Genomic DNA, 20,599 nt, shown 5'->3' on the forward strand with positions numbered 1-20,599 from the left:
TTTCTTGTAACATAGGCTGCGCCAGAAGCGAAGCGAATAAATAGGGGAACATTGGGTTATGACAGTGATCTCGTAGCTGTTATTGAAAAGATCGACAATATTGACAACAATGAAAAGACAGATGCTGTGAATGAGGTCGAGGTCGAGATGATGCTCAATTGGGTTGAAAGGTCTCTGGAAGATGAAATTGGGTTGAAGGTGAAAACAGACAATAATTTTGAGTCCACCCCTGAAAAGCGCAGCACTAATCAGAAGGATTCAAATAAGAAAGGCGAATTAACTGTATAGGCGAATTCTGAAATTGGGTTGAAGGTGAAAACAGGAAATAATTTCGAGTCCACCCATGAAAAGCACAGCAGTGATCAGATGGGTTCAAATAAGCAAGGCGAATTAACAGTCGAGGCGAATTCTGAACGGATGACTTCCATGACGTCAGATCTAGGAGACTTCACCTATCACGACGATGTTCTTGCAAACCCTGATTTATTCGTAGACCATATGACTCCCGATGAATTTGGAATGATGATGCAGAACTATCTCGATCGAGATTCAGTGCCAGATATCATATATTCGGACACCCTGCATGACCATATTGAGAGTAGGGAGGCTTCCTACGGGTCTCTGTGGGGGGATGATATTTGGCTGTTGAATGAACATCCAGTCATTACAAATGATGTTGCATCGCCACAACAAGAAGAATTTGGAATTAGTGGAGCAAATCTAACTTCAGACCGCCAATAAGAAAGGATGGTAATTGTAATGTATTGAGAACAAACTTTGCCTCGGATTGTATGTTCAAAGCATATTCCAAGCGGAAGCGTTTTGTAGCCGTTTTCTTTGAACTAGCATAGTTTTGAAGCTCTCTGTAACGTGTCACTCCAAATTGTATCTTACAAGACGAAGGCCGATGCGGATTATTCGTTTTCCCTAAGCTAAACTTGTAGTTTCCCGTTATTTTTATCCTTTTAAAAAATGTTCTCGCAGTGCTGCTTACAATTTTTAAAACGTCATCGATAAAATATTTAACCGCCCTCTCAAAGACTTTTGTAGTCGAATTTAAATACGGGCACCTGTTCGGGCTATCAGATTGAGTTGTTTAAAGTGTGAATATTTGTTCGGGCTATCAGATATAGGAGTTGTTTAAAGTGTGAATATTTGTAAATTCTGGTGGGTTTATCACAACGTATTGATCTCTTACTGGTGGTCTATAAGTGATATTTTTTAAAAAGTTTTTCATTTAGTTTTAGATTTAATTGCTTTAAAATCTATTTATTGATGGTGAATTATGCATAATCAAAGTGTCTTGAGATGTTTTCCCAGTACTAATTCATATAGCGGAAAAATCAATTTAAATTAAACAAATCAAAATTTCACCATAATTTTTTCCACAAAATTTTGTCCAGAAATCCAGCCAACACTCCAAAAAAAATCTCACTTAAAAACAACCCGTCAAATTAATACATGGCTCACTCACCTTGGGCTTCGCTTCCAATCTCCGAGCACGCGTTCTGACGAAGATGAAGCTAGCGAATTCCAACTCAAACATGCTATTGTTACATTTTTTTGCTGTACATGTTGCTTCTTCAACGAAATCGCCGTTTTAAACCCTTCATTAAAAAGTGTACCCAGGAACTTACTAATAGCAAAATTATGACTTACGAGGGTTGGAATTTCAAATATCTGTTCAGTATAAAATCAAAATTTTAAGAAATGGCGTTTGATTTTTCATACTTATCATGTTAGGCTTTAAATAAATTTATCATTATCAAATTTCTGTGTTGTTACCGGCATATTTATTTATTTCTTTCTTTCTATGTTAAAAAATAAAATTAAATAATAATAATAATAAACATTTAATGATAATGAATGTCTTTATTTCTTATAAATGTAGTTATATCTTATATTTTTTTCCTTCTAAATTATGCTAAATTCTATTACTTTAACATATTGATACACTGAGGCTTTGGCCTTTGCATGTCCTTGCCATAGTTTAAGACATATAACAGCAAAATAGAATTGTCACTGCTCATAACGGGAAACCAATCCAGTTCAATATTATCTTGCTGCCTACGCAGGGGAAACCAACAATTAAGCACAGTATCTAACCAGTTTTTCAAAAAATCATCAAAGAAACCAAATGACAACAAGTTTTCCAAAAAAGCCCCTAAAAAACCAGATAACATAATTCCCGGAACCTGAGACTCAAAGACACGTGGCATGTTGTGTGGCCGGTCAAGTGTCACGTTGGCAAGTCAAGTGTCATGTTGTAGCGACGGGGTTCCTCAATGATGAAACCCCTGTGTGCATCCATGTCGTCTTCTTCCTGCTGTGTTTCTCCCGTGTCATCTTCCCCCTGATGGTCTTGGTCCTTATCCTCCACAGTTTCCTTGTCCTAAGGAGTGTCTTGCTTCGCCCCTGCGCAGTGTGATCTTCCCTCGACCCTGGCTGGCTCCTCGCTGGTAGGGCATCCACCTCCGATAGCTGGCTCCTTGTGGAAGGTAATGGAGATGGTGGAAGTTATGATGGGTTGGTTCAGGGAGCAGCGGTAGGTGAATTGGGCTAAGCGGAGGGGCTGCTATGGAATGGAGGGGATTTCAGTGGGCGGAGAGTCAGAATGCATCAGTTGGAGGCGGAGAGCTCGTGAGCAGCCTCTACCTCTGCGAGTATTTGGATATCGGCCTGTGGTCAATTGAGTCGATGGGGAGGAGGCATTTGAGGCAAGAGATTGTGGAGAGTGAGGTAATCTATCTCTGTTGTTCCCTCTTCTACTTCGCATTCTATGGCGAATCCTAGGCATTTTGATGCTGGGGGGAGGGGAATTTCTGCTGGGAGATGGCTCAAGGTGATGAGAGGGTGTAGCAGGTTCAGAGGTCGGCTCAGAGGAAGGAATAACAGCAGACGCGGGGTGGAGAATAAAATTGCAGATCAAGCTCTGTGTAAAATGATTGCCTAGGCCAATTTCAATGCAGCATAGAATGCTGCAACGCCTGCCCATAGCAGTGCGTGAGCTCGGTTCCGCTGCGGCCAGTGGGCAATGGCATTGCAGAGGCGAGGGATTAGAGACAATCGCGGTGGAATTAAAATTACCAGAGGCCACTATTAAGCCAAACCGAGGCGGGTAGACGTAGTTGATTGATTATAGTGCCAGCGTAATTGCCATTTATGGTCATTGTTAAGTCGTTTTATGGTTTGGTGTGGGGGATTACGGAGGGTCATGTGACCAGACCACTTGCCATCCCATTCTGCTGCCAGCATATTAATCTTGACATACACCCGCATCCGGGATGGTTATATCTTATATTATTAAAGTAAAGTACTATAATATAGAAGTGAATTTTAGGAATATGATTTTAAAAAGTTATCTAATTTTCATAAAGTGAAATTTTGACATTTCTATTTTTGGGACAAATTCAAAATTGATGTGCTAATAATCTTAATAACCTTAAATAACATGAATGAACAACAATAAATTCTTTTTACAAAAGGCTTAAATGAATTATGATAATAACACTAAACAACCATTAAATTAAAATTATAGGAAGGAAAATAAAATAAAAAAATTATAGATATCAACTCCCTTCAAAAAATCATTTTCAAATCATCAAAATATTTTATATTTAAGGATCTTACTTATTTATTTCTCCATGAAATGGCTACCAATATTTCAACTTCCATGACTGATGACGAATGTTTTCACATGAAGATCAAACTTAAAAAATTGTCTGTATAAGAAGAAAAAAATTAATTATATATGCTTGCATTGTTAATTACAATTTACTAAGTATTTATATGTCCTATATTTGGCAACATACACATTAAAGGCACCGTAGAATGAAAATTGGAGATTTTTCTGAAGCTTTAAAAAATTTTCCAACTCAGTTTCTATTCCATTCTGCTCCAAATCTAACCTGTGTGAAGCAACATGTTTAATGAGCATAGGCATTGTTTATATCTAATTTATATGATAGTTAAAACTTTGTGCTTTCAACCATTAAAGATTATAGTGAAAAAAGATAATGAAAGTATTGAGTAATTAAATAATGTTGCCTCATTTTGATCAACATTTTTATAAGGAGAGTCTCCATCTTCAAGATGCAATTATATTTCATTGGCAATCAAATTTTTTCAAGGATATTACAAAAACCTCCTCTATAAGTACCTCTTGATGCATAGGTCACTAAAACACAAATATGATTTTATTTGAAAATATGAAATTTAACTTCTCAAGTCAAAATTCAACATACTAAAGGTATTTTGGCTTCAGTCCACCACTCAACATGTCTAAGAAGATTCTACACACATTTATAATTACCTTGCAAGAGAAACACAGGTCATATCAAAATATTAGGAAGAGTAACTTATTAACTCTCAAAACTCAAGCATTCTTCTTTGCATTGTATTTCTCCATATCCCTTATATTACATTCGAATCAATATTCAATAATTTAGGTCCATTCAGAGATATTCTAATTAATGCATCCGGTGTATCCAATCCTAGCCTTCATTTTCTAATATCCTTGATTATGTTTTGTTTAAAAAATCCCCTCGCATAATCCACTATACTTGCAGGAATAATATTTATAGCTTGTCATAATTTCATCATATCATGATAAGTTTTGTGCCATTATTTTATGGAGAAACCCTTGCAAGCCAAATTTAATGAATCAACAAAAGGGTGTATCTCTCTTTTATATTATTTATCATCACACAAAGATACAAACTCATAATCCTTTGATATGGTATGCTGAAAGTATTGAAAAATAAATAAATTTTTAAAAGCCAACCCTTTGAATTTTTCTCCTGAATATGATGCCCTTCTCAACAATAGCAAGGAGTGAACAACCTTGTTGCATTAAGATGATGAACATATGGAAATATTTTATGCAAATTGTCTATGAGATACTTAATATAACCTTATATGGGTTGTTGGCAACTCTCATCTATGTCTCAAACATGAGGTTTCATAGTTTATTTCCTTTCATCCATATAGTCAATATCTATAGCTGGGATACATATGTATTATAACTCATGTTTACCTATGAATACCCCTTCAAATTTAATTTCAATATATTCATATTAAGAACCACTCAATTTTTTTGAAATATATCATGTGCACTTTGCAAATGTTTCTTTTCTTAGAACCCATCTAGACAGTGTACTTGTAGTTACTTCAAGAGCTAATCAATTATTTGCAATGTCTACATTTGCTTCTTGAAAATTATTTTTCCATTTGTTCAATACACCTAAATCCAACATATAAAAACAAAATTGAATGGAGTAACTTTGTATCTTATCATACTATGATGAATTTTTCCTTTAATTTTTTGAGAAAAATAAAATTGTTGGCATAAGAGTTACAAGCCTTGTAATGACTTCTCCCCTAGATAACCATCTCACTTAATCTATTTGTAAAAGATCAAGAACATCAATTTTCATGACTTTTAGAAAATCATTATTTTCATTACTTCTCTTTGGTGAGTTTTCAACCCATGAATACACTTTGTTCACATTTTTTTTTCAACATATAATAGTTCAGGTACTTTATTAGAAGTATCTACTGCTAATAGAAACTTATGATGAGCTACACAATGAATTATAATAATATTTGGAATATTGTTTTTAAAAAATGAAACAAAGCCATTTTCATGTCCAATCATTGCTGAAGCTCCATTTGTAGAAACAAATATCAAATCATTATACTTAAGTTTGCTATTAATTATTAATTGATTAACACTATCTTAAATTGTTTTTGCTTTTCCATACATGACATTCTTAAATTTCATAACTTGTGAGGTAGGTGGCCAAAGACCCTTTGAGTCTAAATAGGTTGCATAAGTAACAAGGTGTTGCTCTAAGCTTCTATTAGAGATTTCATTAACCATTAATGAGAACAAAGGAATTTCTAGAAGAAAAAAATTATCTCGAGACCCAACTCTCTATAACATGACCTCATTTGAGACATGCACTAAGAAACAACAAGAAGTATATTTCTCTAATAACACTAATATGTGTTGTACAAGGTATTAATTGAAATAAGGAAAGGAAATTAAACATACATAGAGAAGCATAGCATAGAGAACAATAATATAGTGAAAGAGCAACTTTTGTTGATAAGTAAAATAACAGAATATTGTAGAGCAAAAATTGGTCAGAATGGTTGTAGCTATATCTGAAGGGACATAGATGGTGGTTACATGAATTCGAGAAAGCTATCACAAGAGGAAAATAGTGATATTTTAAAATAAAGAAAGAACATAGGCCTATAAAACCATAATCCTAGAAGATGAAGTGCCAAAAGCGTTTTGGGCCCTAACATAGCTTGTTGGTACATCAACTTCTCAAAGGCACAAATTTTGCATACAATGTCCATATGGGGCACATAGTAGCTAATTGGAAAGAAATATCCAATGATTATATATTTTGGCTGCAACCTCTCATCCTCCAAATCACCAAAAGGCAATATTTGGGGCCTCAAAATGGCCTTGAATGTTTGGGACCCAAACAACCATATAAAAATTACCAAAAATATATATAACCACTGAGGCAGTGGAAGAGATGGATGGCCACCTATATCCACTGGATCATCATCCAAGACCCTCGATAATTAACCTTTCCCTAATTGACTCCATGGCCCAACAAGATAAAGGCACTAGTTTAGTGGGTGTTTATCATTATAATTTATCTTTCTTCTTTAATTTATCATTATAATTTATCTTTCTTCTTTAATTTTATGGTAAATATGATCAGGATTGACTTGAAGTCTACATTTATAGAAATTTCATGCCCATATGTTATCACACTATTTGAAGGGATTACATTTAGCTACATAATAAAATGTGGAATCTAGCATTAATTGCATATTTTAACCTTAAAATTAGGGCTAAAATATTGGTATTTATTGTCATACACATATTCAACCATTTACAACTATTTTTTACTTAACCCTATCTTGCCTCTTTCAAGTCCTATTGATGCTTCGTTGATCTTATCCTTGACAAGCTATTTTAGTGGAAATATGTGATATTCATTGTGTTGATTCTATTATCCCTTTGCATCACAAGGAAATATTTTAGTGGACATACATTTCGTTAGCTTCAAGATATGTAGTTGATTTTACTGGATGTCACCAATAACTAATGCTTTTGAAACATATCTCTATGGAACAATCAATTTAGATCTTCTAGTTTGATGTTAGTGCGCATGAAACTCATAAAAAGGAGATAATAAAGCATTAAGAATGAATTGGAAAGTGATACATATTAAGCCCAAGTGTGAACATGGCTTCTTTAGTGACTTCCCATGGTAAAAATCCAATTTGGGGCAAAACAAGTTCATTTTCACATTGGATTTTGGAGTTCTAACCTTGTTGCAGTAAAAAAATCTTGCCTATCAATTTTTCAACTACAAATATTAGGATATATAGGACATCATTTGTAACACCATCTATTCTAGGTAATAGAACTATGCTTCCTATTTTTTTTCATGTAGTTGTTTTTAGTTTTACCGCTAACTTTATATAGGGAGACATCAGTTTCCTTTTAGAGCTTCACTAATCCTATGTCGTTTATCTAAAGTGATTAACGAGTTGTTAATTGATCTATTTTAAATAGGAAAGTGATGATCACTCTATTAAGGTAGACCCAAAGATATTTTATCATATCCCTTAGATCTCATGCAATTTTGTCAAAAATTTTGATGTTTGACGTGAATGGATAGAAGTAATAATTTATATCATTATTTTTTTAGAAGTTCCAACCAAAAAAATCAAGTGGAATGAGAAGGAACATGAAGTGGATGACCTAGTTTCTCTTTGACATAGACCAACACTAGATGTGCTCTGAGATTGTGGACTTCTCAATTTTTTTCACACACGAAATGTGAATGAAAAAGTTCCCTTATTGCAAAGGCTAATTGGGATGTGGGATCCCAATAAACAATGGTTCACAATGTAAAATCAAACATTTACAATAAATATTGACGATATTTATTTCTTTACTAGACTATCAAGGCAATTTGCCTTGATAGTAGTATGAGGTGGCCAAGGATGGAGAGAGGACAATAAAGATAATTAGAGTATATAGTATTGTAAAACATGAGCTCAAAAAATATTTAGAGAGATATAAATCAAGTGAGTGATGGATGTGACTCTCCATACCATCATGTGTTCCATCACCCAAGTAGCAGGGTCTTCAGACACCCATCTAGAATCTAAGGTTTAAGTGGATATAATAGTGTAGTATCTAAAATAGACCATTTTCAATTAGAGTGTCAATCAATTTCAAAACATGAAATTCCATCCAACAAAACATCTTAGAGGGAAATAGAAGCAATTAAACTACAATGTATACTAGTATTTTTGTTTTTCAAGTGAGTACTAGTTATGAGGCTATGAGTATCAACACTATTCAATGACCCATCTAAGCATGCTTGACTTGATGGACCAACTTAATGGCTTAGACGAGTGTTGGAGAAATGGCATATTAATTTAATTAAGACTTTTTTTATTGGTTTGAGTACCAATATGTTATGATTGAAAATCATGCATATTTTGGAATTGACTTCCACTTCAACCAAGCACTAGCACTATGACATTATGAGTGGTGTGGTGACTTTAGCAAGCAAATGTTTTTGGGTATTTTAAAATTTTATAGCTTTTTGGTGTTTTTTTAATATGTAATTTATTTTGGTTTATGTAATGTTTCCGATGTTTAATTGTTGCACATATGTGGCTAATATCAAATTTCCTAAATAATCATTATTACACCGTCACGTTGCACCCATTAAGCAAGACTTGGAGGACGATGCTAAGGGTGAAAATAAAATTTAACTATGGGAGGTGATGAGAAAGTTAGAATGTCTCACCATTGTGCAACCCCAATAATGGATGGACAAGGTTCCTTGATACCTACAGTGACACACAATTTATGTATCTTAGTCTTGGTTTCCTCTTAAGGCATGCAACCTAATTTGTTGTATGTTGTTATTAGCATGAGGACTAATGCTCATTCTATCCCCTCCTAGAAGTTTTTCTATTATGCCTAATGAGAGATATAGTATTTGTGTCTTGTGTATGGGTTGGAAGCTTGGGCCTAAGTGCCTAGTCTTGGAAATGACTAATTTTGGTATATGGTGTAACATATATTTCTCTATGTGTGTGTGTGTGTGTGTGGCTACTTATGGTTGCAAATGATTTTATTATTGACCCAAGTGTTTATTGATGCATGTGCATGTAATTTTAATGATGTTGATTTGATGAGATAAATGCTAACCTAAAACATAATTGGCTAAGGAATTATCTAACATACAATACCCCCTTGGTATGTGTTGATAGATAATGTGATCAAGTGGTTGTTTAAGGAGATTTACTCACAAGTACCTATGAAGTAACACAATATTCCTCATGATAGAGACATGGTTCAATTGTGGTACCAAAAGTTTTGAGTCTAGAATAACAATCGAATGGAATATTACAAGGGAAGTAGCCTCGAATAAGAGATTCATGACTGCACTATATTCCACTATTAATTTTTGGTTGCAGGGCCAAGGATTATTCCCCCAAAACTCACGAATTTGTTAGTGGGTGAGAAATTCACCCAAATGGTGAAAGAAACATTATGGGTACTATGGCTGACTCCATCCATGAAGCCTATGCAACCCACTATGGATGCTAATGTTTTCCAATCAAATATTAGGCACCATAAGAAAATCATTTATGCAAAAGTGAACACACCATACCACACCATAATACAATATTCACAAAGAACCACATATATTTGTGACTTACACATAGTGATTTTTAATATAGATCCCATTACAAGACTTCAAAAATGGATTTCCCATAATAGTCCACTATCTTGTATACCCCTTTTTGCAACACATTTTTAACAATATATATTTTATGCCCAATTGATTATGATTTTCCTACTACTAACTTTTTGTGATCATGATAATAGAGAAAAATCAAGTATTCTTCTACAAATACTTGAGGGAGAAGAACAAATTTATCATATTGATCCTTATCTCACTGGCCAACATAGAATCCCAATGTTTTCATCAAGTTGTCCCAAATACAAGATACAATATTCCTTGACAAAGGCATTATTGGTTTTAGCATTGTAGAATTGATTGCTAAAAATAATTGTTTAATAAAAATAGAATGGCGTAGAATACGCAAAAACTAACACAAATATTTTACCCTAGAAACCCAAATGGTGATCAATAGATTTTTTTTTCACTGTACTATATCTTTAAAATGCTATAATAGAATATGTATATTCCTTATCATCCTTAAACTCACAATTTGTTAACCGAGGATTATAATACAATAACATTTCATTAACAAAATTAAAAGCCATGGATTAAACACCCATATGCCCCAAAACTACTATAATAAAAAACCATGTATTTAAAATACCAAAAATTGATGCAAAAAATTGCTCCTCTTTTTGGGTGCATTACACCTAGCACAATAAATCATCCATGGGAATAATTATGCAACGAATATAACAAATACAAAAAATTCTCCTAGTCGTTATTTTCTTTTCATAAAGCAGGACATAATAGTTCAAGATCAACAAATTGTGGCAATACGTGTGATTGTTTCTCTATAGCAAGAGAAGTTCTTAGTGCTCAAATATTTTTTTAATGAATATAAAACATTCTTCAAAATGTCAACCTTTACCAGTAGCGCCTTCCTATATTCAATTATATCTCTCACAAAGTGATATTGTACATCAGTATGCTTCGTATTAGAATGATAAGTTGGGTTCTTCATCATGAAGATTTCACTTTAACTATTGCAACCTTTCCTTAAAGCTTGTTGTACGAACCCATACCTGAACACAATCTTCGTAACCTTAAAAATTCCTTCATTGTATGATTGGTTTTCATATGTTCAACTTCTATAGTTGAGAGTGTCACTATAGACTTCCTATTGGTCATTCAACTAATTTCTCCCCCAAATAGTTTGAAAACATATCCACTAGCAAAACTTTTGCAATCCATATCTCTAGCCTTGTCGACATTAACAAATCCATGTATTTCTAACATTTTTTCCAATCTTGATCTTCCTTGATATCATCATCCATAACTAATAGTGCCACATAAATAATTGAAAATTGCCTTTACTATTGTCCAATGCTCCTTCCATGGTTTTGACAAATACCTAGCTAATACTCTCACTACATTTGCAATGTCTAGTTCACTGCAAACCATTGCATACATCAAAATGATAACCATAATAGCATATGGAGCATGGGGAATGTCCTCTTCCTCTTCCTACATCTTGGGGTAGTGATCTGTAGATAAAATTATAGCTATAGGAAGAGGGACCTTTACCAGTTTACATTCCTACATATTAAACCTGTACAATATTCTCTAGACATACATCCTTTGATTTAAACATTTTTTCTTGTTTTCCAAATCTCTTTTAATTTCCATGCCCAAAATGAAATTTGTAACACCAAGATCCTTAATGTCAAATTTAGAAGACGACTAATTTTTCACATCATGGATGGTTTCCTTACTATTTCTAGTCAAAAACATATCATTTATATACAATACCAAATAAATAAGATGATCACTAACTACTTTCAAATGTACACAATAATATGATTTCGTCCTTGTGAATCCAAGTCCCAATATGTAGGTTTCAAATTTTTGATAATGCATCCTTGGTAATTACTTTAACCCATATAGGGACTTCTTTAGTCTCCATATCATCTCTTTCTTTCTCTTTAGTGAAAATATTTCTTACTATTTCATGTATATTTGTTCTTATAGAACCCCATGTAGGAATGTTGTCTTCATGTCCATCTATTCTACAAAATTAAAGGTATCAACAATGTATAAAAGACATATAATACAAGTTAACTTGGAAATAGGTGAAAAAATCTTACAAAATTCAATAACATCTATCTGGGAAACCTTTTACTATTAAAAAAACTTTGTATTTCTCCACTTTTCCTTTTTCATTCAACTTCTTCATAAACACAAGTTTGATGCCGATGGGATTTCTTCCTTCAACAATTCTACTAGATCCCAAGCCTAGTTCTTGTCAAAGGCTATCATTTCTTCAACCATGGCCATTTTTCCATTGTTTTCCATCCTATCAATTTGCTTCCTCTCCAATAGTTATAGAGTGATCATTATCGATAAACAAATAAATTTTGAAAGGAAATCAAGTGGAGTATACCTTTATAGTTTCATTCTTTCCTGAATCGATCTTCTCAATATCAAATAATGTGACTCTTCTCCTTATAATTCGTATTATTCTATAATTTTTTATTTACCATCCTTCAATCCAAACTTTACATTCTCTGGTTCTCTCTTCCTTGGTAGGATATCCTATTTGAGAACATCTTTGATTTCCCTAAACACAACATCTTTACTATACACAACCTTCCTAATTTATGGGTTCCAAACCTTATATCCTTTCAGGTCAACATTACAACCAATAAAGATACACTTATCATCTTTATTATCCAACTTGCTCCTATTTTCCTTTGGAATAAGTAAATAAGCATCACATGTAAATATTTTCATATGTTTAAGATATGGTTTCTTACTAGGACATACCTCATGTGAAGTCTTATCATCCAACACTAATGAGGGTTATCTATTTACCAAGTAACACGTAGTATCCATTGCCCCTTCCCATAATCCTTTTCCTAATTCAACACCATTGAGCATGCTCCTTTATTTTTCTATCAATGTTTTCTTCATCCTTTCAACAAATCCATCATGTTGAGTTGTGTATTGAGTATTGTTCTACCTTTCTATATTACTCTTCTCACAAATTCATCAAATTCATTCCCATAGAATTGTCCACCATTATCCATCCTCAGTATTGTAATTTTCTTCTATGACTAATTTTCCACAAGTGATCTAGATGGATATTGGTGACCACCACCTATTTCACTAATCCAACACTTTTATATCTTCTAGGAAAGTTCTTTATGGTTTTTTTGGCCCCAAATTTCTAGGGTCATTTTTAGGCCCTAAATTATGTTTCTTGGCCATTCAAGGGGCTAGAGGTCCCATGGCATATGATAGACACATCCAAAAGTTGTCACCCTCAGATAGTTCTTTCCAATGAGTTGTTATATTCCTTAAAAAAATAATGTATGCAAAATTTATAGCTCCAAGAAGTTGATGTACCAAGTTACCACCTTGGGGCCTACAAATCTTCTAGCATTTCATCTTATAGGGTTAAAATTTTGAACCTCTAGGGTTATTTCATTATGTTAAAAGGTCATTCTTTCATCCTCTTGTGATAATGTTTTGTGATTGTGAGTAACTTCCATCTCTCTCTCTTTCTCTCTCTAGAGATAACTCTGCTATTCCATCCAGTTTATGGTCTACAATATTATGCTATTTTATTTATTAATAGAAGTTGGGTTTTCACTAAATTACCATGCTCTTTTCTATATTTATCTATGGGTGTGTTTCATTTCCTTTCCCAATTTTCACTTTGTTCCTTGTACAACATATATCAATGATATCGAAGAAATATGTTGCTTGTCATTTCTTGGTGCATGTCCTCAATGAGGTTAGGGTACAAATATTTTCGTCTCTAGCTAGTTTAGTGTGGGAATGATCACTCTTGTCAACCCAAGTGGCCTCCCATAGCAAAAGAAAAGAGATATGCTGAAGTGGGAGATCCTACCAAGTCATTTCTCAAATAAGTACTCATGCAATAGAGGAATGAAATGATGGAAAATTTCATCGCGATCCTTTGAAAATTGCCAATAGCAGCGAAGGAACCTTCAACAAGCAATACTTTTGGAGGTGCAAAAATATTCAAAATACAAGTTAATTTGGATATGATTAACGCTGAAATAAATACAGATGTGAATAACTCCAAAATTCATTGTTTTATGTCAACTCGAAACTTTTAAAATTCATTACCTTCGATTAACTCAAACATTTAAATATACAAAATTTTGTAACCTTTAATGTCATCTTTCAAAATATAATGACTCTTTCTCTTTTATAAATGTTCAAATTTCTTATATTTACAATTTTTACAATTTATCATAAACCTTAAGATTTAAGTTACTAGCATTCCAAAGTGTGAAAATAAATATAGAAGGTTGAAAAGTTAACACAATGCCATATAACATATTTTTCAATATACAAATTCTTAATATTGTTTGTATGACGTGGGTGAAGATTAATATAAATATGAATATGTAAAAATTAAATTTCTAACATCGTAACTAGTTAACCTCAAGGCTTATAACATATTTTCTCATTTATAAATTTATAAATATATGATTAACCAACCATCATTTTTAGTTTGATTATTTATTTTGGAAATATTTTGAAATTTGCAATGAAGTTAAAATTAAATTTAGTGAAGTTAGGATATTCTTAAAATATTGATATATGTAAATGAGTTCATCGTCACCCAAATTAAGAGTCATTTTTAGTTTGATGATTTATTTTGGAAATATTTTGGAATTTTCAATGAAGTTAAAATCGAATTTAGTGGAGTTACGATATTCTTAAAATATTGATATATATAAATAAGTTCATCGTCACCCTCGGCCTGGAGTATGCCGTAAAACTGCTTCTGCTTGGCTAAGAGCTCGTCTTCCTCGGACGTAAGGAAACAGGTTAATGGCCCAAGACCTAGAGGCATCTGGCAGGAGTGACAGCCTGCTCCCGATTACGGACCACCAGCAGGGTTATGCCAGGTGGCATGGTTTTCCTATTTAACAGTGATGAGTCAAACCCAGCATTCGCGGATAGCAGCCAGAGATGGCTGTCCTCACTGTTGGTTTGACACCTGAGTTGATAGGTTTTACCACCTTCGGAAAAAAAAAAAAGTTCATCGTCACCCAAATTATATAGCATAGGAAAAGAAATCACCATATAAACAATTATACAAAAAAATTTACCATAAAAGAATAGATATTTGTTTTAATATTAAAATAATATATAATTTTTTTAAAATTAATTACTTTAATATAATCATTCCTTTCATAGAACCATATATCTATATTCCTTACATACATCCACTTATTTATATATTTTAATTTTGTTATTTGGTCATTTGCATAATAATTTTATTATTTTATTAAATAAATATAAAAAAATAAACATAAATTAAAAATACAAATTACTTGTACTTGAAATTTAGACCAAGAAAATATACCAAATATTTTTTATTTATCATAAAATTTGGATGAGAAAGAAAGATTAAAAGCCAACATTCACATGAAAAATACCTATCAACATAACAACAATATTTCAAGGGTTGAGTCTTTGAGCTATTCAAGTAGCTGACATTGTTGTTGTTGTCAGAATTTCATTGAAAATATTGAATGACTTTTGTTCAAGGACTGGGCACTCTCCATATTCGTGACCATAAATAAGGGATTTTTTCCTCCTCTTATCAAGAGGATAACCCCAATATTTTGGCTCTACGGGGAAGAATAACCAGAGGTCGGCTGGGTGGTTTGGTGGCTCGTGAGGTGCCTCTGGCACAGGATTAGAAAGTTTGGAGGTCGGACAGAATTGGTTTGGAGGATACACTAATCGGCTCAATCAAAGGCCAGAAGTTTCATCTGCAAACCAACTGCTCCACCCTACAACCTTCAAGGTATGTATTCAGATATCCTGTGGAGGTTTTCGATCACTGTGGGTGTCTCGTACTAGCTCGGCTCCTTCCTATTTAGTCTCTGTCTTCGAATGTTGGGTTGTTGGGTTTGATAGCATGTTTATATATCGCCTCATGCACTCTGTACTCTGTCATATTTTACTTATCTTTGCTATTGCTCTCTATATTCTCATATGTATATATATTACCCATTTCCACCCTCTGCGTCATCATCCACATGCCATCCGGGTCTAACTCTTTTGGAGACTCTTGGTCGGCCTTTTTCGCTAAGGAAGAACCTTGCCTGCTCTTTAACGTTTTTTCTACCATCTGGGATCGTTGGCCCTGCATTTGCTATATCACCCGACCTTGCAAAAAATTTGGCTTCAAGATATGTAACTACTGGATGTCCTGCTACGGTTGTTATTGTTGTTGTTGTAGCTAGGATCCTGTTAATCTCCACCATCCTCTGGTCTGCTCTTGCCTGAACTAATCTCTCGGCTCTGGTCTCTTGCCGGATTCCTTTTCTGGTACTGGAATTGTCCCTCTCTCTGACGAGCGATTATTCTGACGAGTGTAGGTGGCATTTACTTCTGAGATCACATCCCACTACCAACACCTATCTACCAGACACTTTCCCATGTGCTCTGGGATCCTCGTACATCGCCCCTTTAAATTCGGTATTATTCCTCGTGTCAACATCGGCCTTTTTTCCCGATTTGGATGATCTCCTAATGACGTACTTCAATCTTGGTGGTATGCGGGTTTATTCTCCGCTCATGTCCTCTCCCTCGTAAACATTCCTCCTGGTCCCCGAGGGGATCGCAGTTATTTCTGGACCCGTTTTATTTCTTTTCTCAGCTACCTGCCTGTACATCCTCATTTATTGTCGTTAGTCGACGCTTTGGGATCCGGTTGCTGTCTTTTCATGCTCTGGGCATTATGGCGGGTCACTACTCCGACTCATCTACCAATGAGGCCCTTATTTGGGCCACGATGGATGCTGAGTCACTCCTTCTTCAATCTACTGATGCTAACCACCAGGGTGGCCCATGTTCACTGGACACTTGGCACAATATATTGGGTGATGCCCATCTTCCAGATGGTGACCATGCATCCCTCTTTTCATAGGGTGGCGAACATGTTGCATGGCGATGACGTACCAAGCACAAGCAGCATTCAATTAAAACCATCTCCCTACCACCTGCATTATCTTTGGACAATGTTGTTCTATCTGACAGGATTACCAGTCTACAGAAGCGCGCTCTAGTTGGAAGGTGGTACTTCTCAGAAATTTCTGACCCAGACATGAGGGACTGGGTAGAGAAGAAGTGGAAATCAATGCTTGGGTACATGTCGACTATCGTGCGGCTCTTGAAAGGCTGGTATAGTTTCCATTTTCTAAGTCAGGAAGACTTGGAAAAAATTAAATCCGTGCCATGGATTAATGGGAAGAGCTTCCTTGCACTACACTGCTAGTACATCGGATACAATTCTCTCCATAACACTTCACAAAACAAGCTCATCTGGGTGAAATTACCGGGTTTGCCAATTGAGCTTTGGATGAAACAAGTCCTTATGGATATTGGTAACGCAATTGGAAAATTTGTTTATGTAGACCCTCGATGCTTGGGAGCTCTGGACAAGTGGGTGGCATGGATCCTGATAGAAAAGGAATACCGTGGCAGCTTTCCAGACCATATAGATTTATTCTGGGGTGAGACTCAGCTTTCTCAGAGACTCGACTTCTGGGGAGTTCCTTTCCGGTGTTCACTCTGCCACCACACTGGACATCTATTAGCACAATGCCCACGTCGGTCGGGAGGACGTCTACATGACAGGCCTTTCTCTGGCGCATTTTCGAAGTCTCATCATGGGGGAGGTCGGCCGGCACATATTTTTCGACATGGAAATTCTACTCGTCAGCATTCAGGTATTCCTCTTGGCTCCTATCCTCCCCACTCTCATACTTTAGACTCTTCTCTAAATGGTTCATCGCCCATTTTGGTTCCTTCCTCTCCTTTATCTTCACTAAAGTCTGATTATCCGGCTCCTTCTAGTCCTATAATACACTCTCGAAAACCCTCTCTGGGAACAATCCACCCTAGCCCGGAAGCCCCGCCACCTTTCTCAGCTCCATTCCCATCCCACGACTTACCCTCCACCACCCAAATCACGTACGTTCCATCTTCGTCACCTTCCATTTTCGCTAACTGGAACAAGGGACCTAGGACAAGTGTCACTCCGACCAACTCGCCACTGGACTCACCTACCAACTCAGTGGGCAGTGACTTGGACTTTCTGCTCAACAAAAAATCTTTGGACCTGTGGACCCTTACCATCCACAAGCCATCTGGCTCTCCTACCCCCCACATCAGCCCTACTTCTACCGGTAATATCACTGTCCGGTAGAAACAAAATCGTGGAAGCCGGCATTTCAGAGGACGTCCTAGGCCTAATCCTCTTTCCTCCCCTATGGACCATTTTTTGGTTGATGTGCCTATTGCTGACATTTCCCCCTCATGGGCCCTTAGAGCACGACAGCCCGAGCAAGTGTCTCCATGACTTTCATTCTGTCACTAAACATATGGGGTTTGGGGGCTGCCTCGAAATATCGGGCCCTCAAGAGTCTCTTCTACTCTCTTCACCCTTACATCATTCTTCTGCAAGAATCCATGCACTTTGTTCCACAGGTTGTACAATATTTCAGGAAAATGCTCCCAGAATGGCATATATCTGCTACTACAGCTGTGGGTCTCTCTGGTGGTCTAGTGGCAATTTGGGACCCTAGATGGGTCATTTTTAAAGCATACAGATGTTTCATAGGCATTCTCCTTGAAGGACATGTCTGAGGAATGGATGGTCACATTCATATTCTAAATACCTATGCTCCTTACAAAGATAGGACTATTTTCTGGAACCGTTTGTTTTCTTCTAGTATAATGGAGTTGGCCTCCCTCATCATTGCTGGTGATCTAAACTATACCATTGCTTTGGAAGAAGTTTGGGGATGGTCCAGAAGGATTGACCCCTTGGCAGGGATGTTTCGTGATGCTCTTCTAGCACACAATTTTGTGGACATTTTCCCAGAGGAAATGGCTCCCACTTGGGACAATGGATGCGCTGGTGAGGCATATGTCACCAAGAGACTGGATCATTTTTTAATGCATGAATAGTTGATTGCTCGCTTTGGGGATGTGCAGATGGAAATCATCAACAATTTCTTATCAGATCACAGGCCTATTACACTTGTTTGGAAGAAGTCGATGGTGCGCCTGGGTATGCCATTTAAATTTAACAAAACATGGCTGGATGATCTAATTTAATACACTGGTGAGGGATACATGGCGCCGCGTGGGGGATATTGAATCCTCCCCTATGGATCATATAATAGACAAACTAGAGACTCTCCACAGGGAAGTGAAAAGCTGGCAAAAGAGAAAAAATCAATCCATGAAAAAAGAGATTAAGGACATTCAAGGTGAGTTGGACCTCCTCCTCCCATTGATGGCCACGAACAATCTTCCAGATGCTACCCGCTCGCACATACTAGAGTTAGAATAAAAAAGGAAACGACTCTTAGACTTTGAAGAAGCCACATGGCGCCTTAAGAGCCGGGCTATCTGGATAAAAGAGGGAGACAAAAATACAAAAATTTTCCATCGTTATGCAAACCATAGACGCAACACAAATTCTATATGGGGGATTCAAGATGCTGAAGGAAATCATATCCAGTCACAGGAGGAAATCTCTAAAGCTGTGACCACACATTTCAAAGTGGCATATGAGCGCAGCGATAACATTGATGCTAAAGATCTCATATGGGGGATTGAGCACTACCTGAATATGTTTGACCAAGAATCAAATGATGCTCTATACAGAAGCATCACTAAGGAAGAATTACTCACTGTCCTCAAATCTTTCAAGGGCGATAAAAGCCTAGGACCGGATGGGTGGACCATGGAGTTGTTCACGCATTTTTTTTATCTTTTCAAAAAAGAACTTCTGCAAATGGTGGAGGAGTCTAGACTTTCTGGGTATGTACACCATCGCATAAAATATACTTATATTGCCCTTATCCTTGAGCGATATCCTCCTACCTGTTTTGAGGACTACAGGCCTATTTCATTGTGCAATCTCATCTATAAGGTTATCTCAAAAACCATTGCCAGGCGTCTGCGAAGTACTCTTTTGCGCCATATATCTCCTGAACAACACGGGTTTCTACAAGGTAGACAAATACATGATGCCATTGCAAATGCACAAGAATTCTTGCATTCGATACATACAAAAAGTCTAAATGTAGCCATCCTGCAAGTCGATCTGATTAAGGCTTTCGACTGCTTGGATTGGGGTTACCTGAGACTGATCCTATTCAAAATAGGTCTACATCTAAAATGTGTGGAATGGATTATGGCGTGTGTGATAAATTTTTATTACTCTGTGATCATTAATTGATACCCCACAAATTTCTTCCGGGTAGGGCATGGTCTGAGACAGGGTTGTTCTTTGTCACTGTTGTTATTTATCCTGCCTATGGATGTCTTGAGCCTGCATATTTCAAAAGCCGTGGAACGAGATCATTTCCAGGCTCTGAAGATGGGCTGCGACATCAGCATATCACATGGTTTCTTTGTCGATGATGTGCTCATTATGGGTATGTTGAATCATTTTACATGGTTATGCCTTTTCCATATTTTCAGGAAATTTGCAAATGCTACTGGTCTGTATATGAATGCTCACAAATCTATTATTTATCATGGGAATTGTGAATTAGACATAATCGCATATATAAAAAATATGTTTGGAATTGAAGCTGAGTTGATGAGTCATGGCATGAAGTACTTGGGATACCATATCAAACCATGCAATTATAGGAATCTCGATTGGCTTTGGCTTATAGATAGATTTTCCAAGAAGATCTTTGGGTGGGAATATAGGAATCTATCCATGGGGGGCCATGTCATCCTTACACAAGTTGTCCTTAATCAACTAC

Source organism: Pinus tabuliformis, chromosome 4_2, assembly GCF_031772625.1.
Source record: "Pinus tabuliformis cultivar Carrire ecotype Pingquan chromosome 4_2, CPIR1, whole genome shotgun sequence".
In the NCBI taxonomy this organism is placed as follows: Eukaryota; Viridiplantae; Streptophyta; class Pinopsida; order Pinales; family Pinaceae; genus Pinus; species Pinus tabuliformis.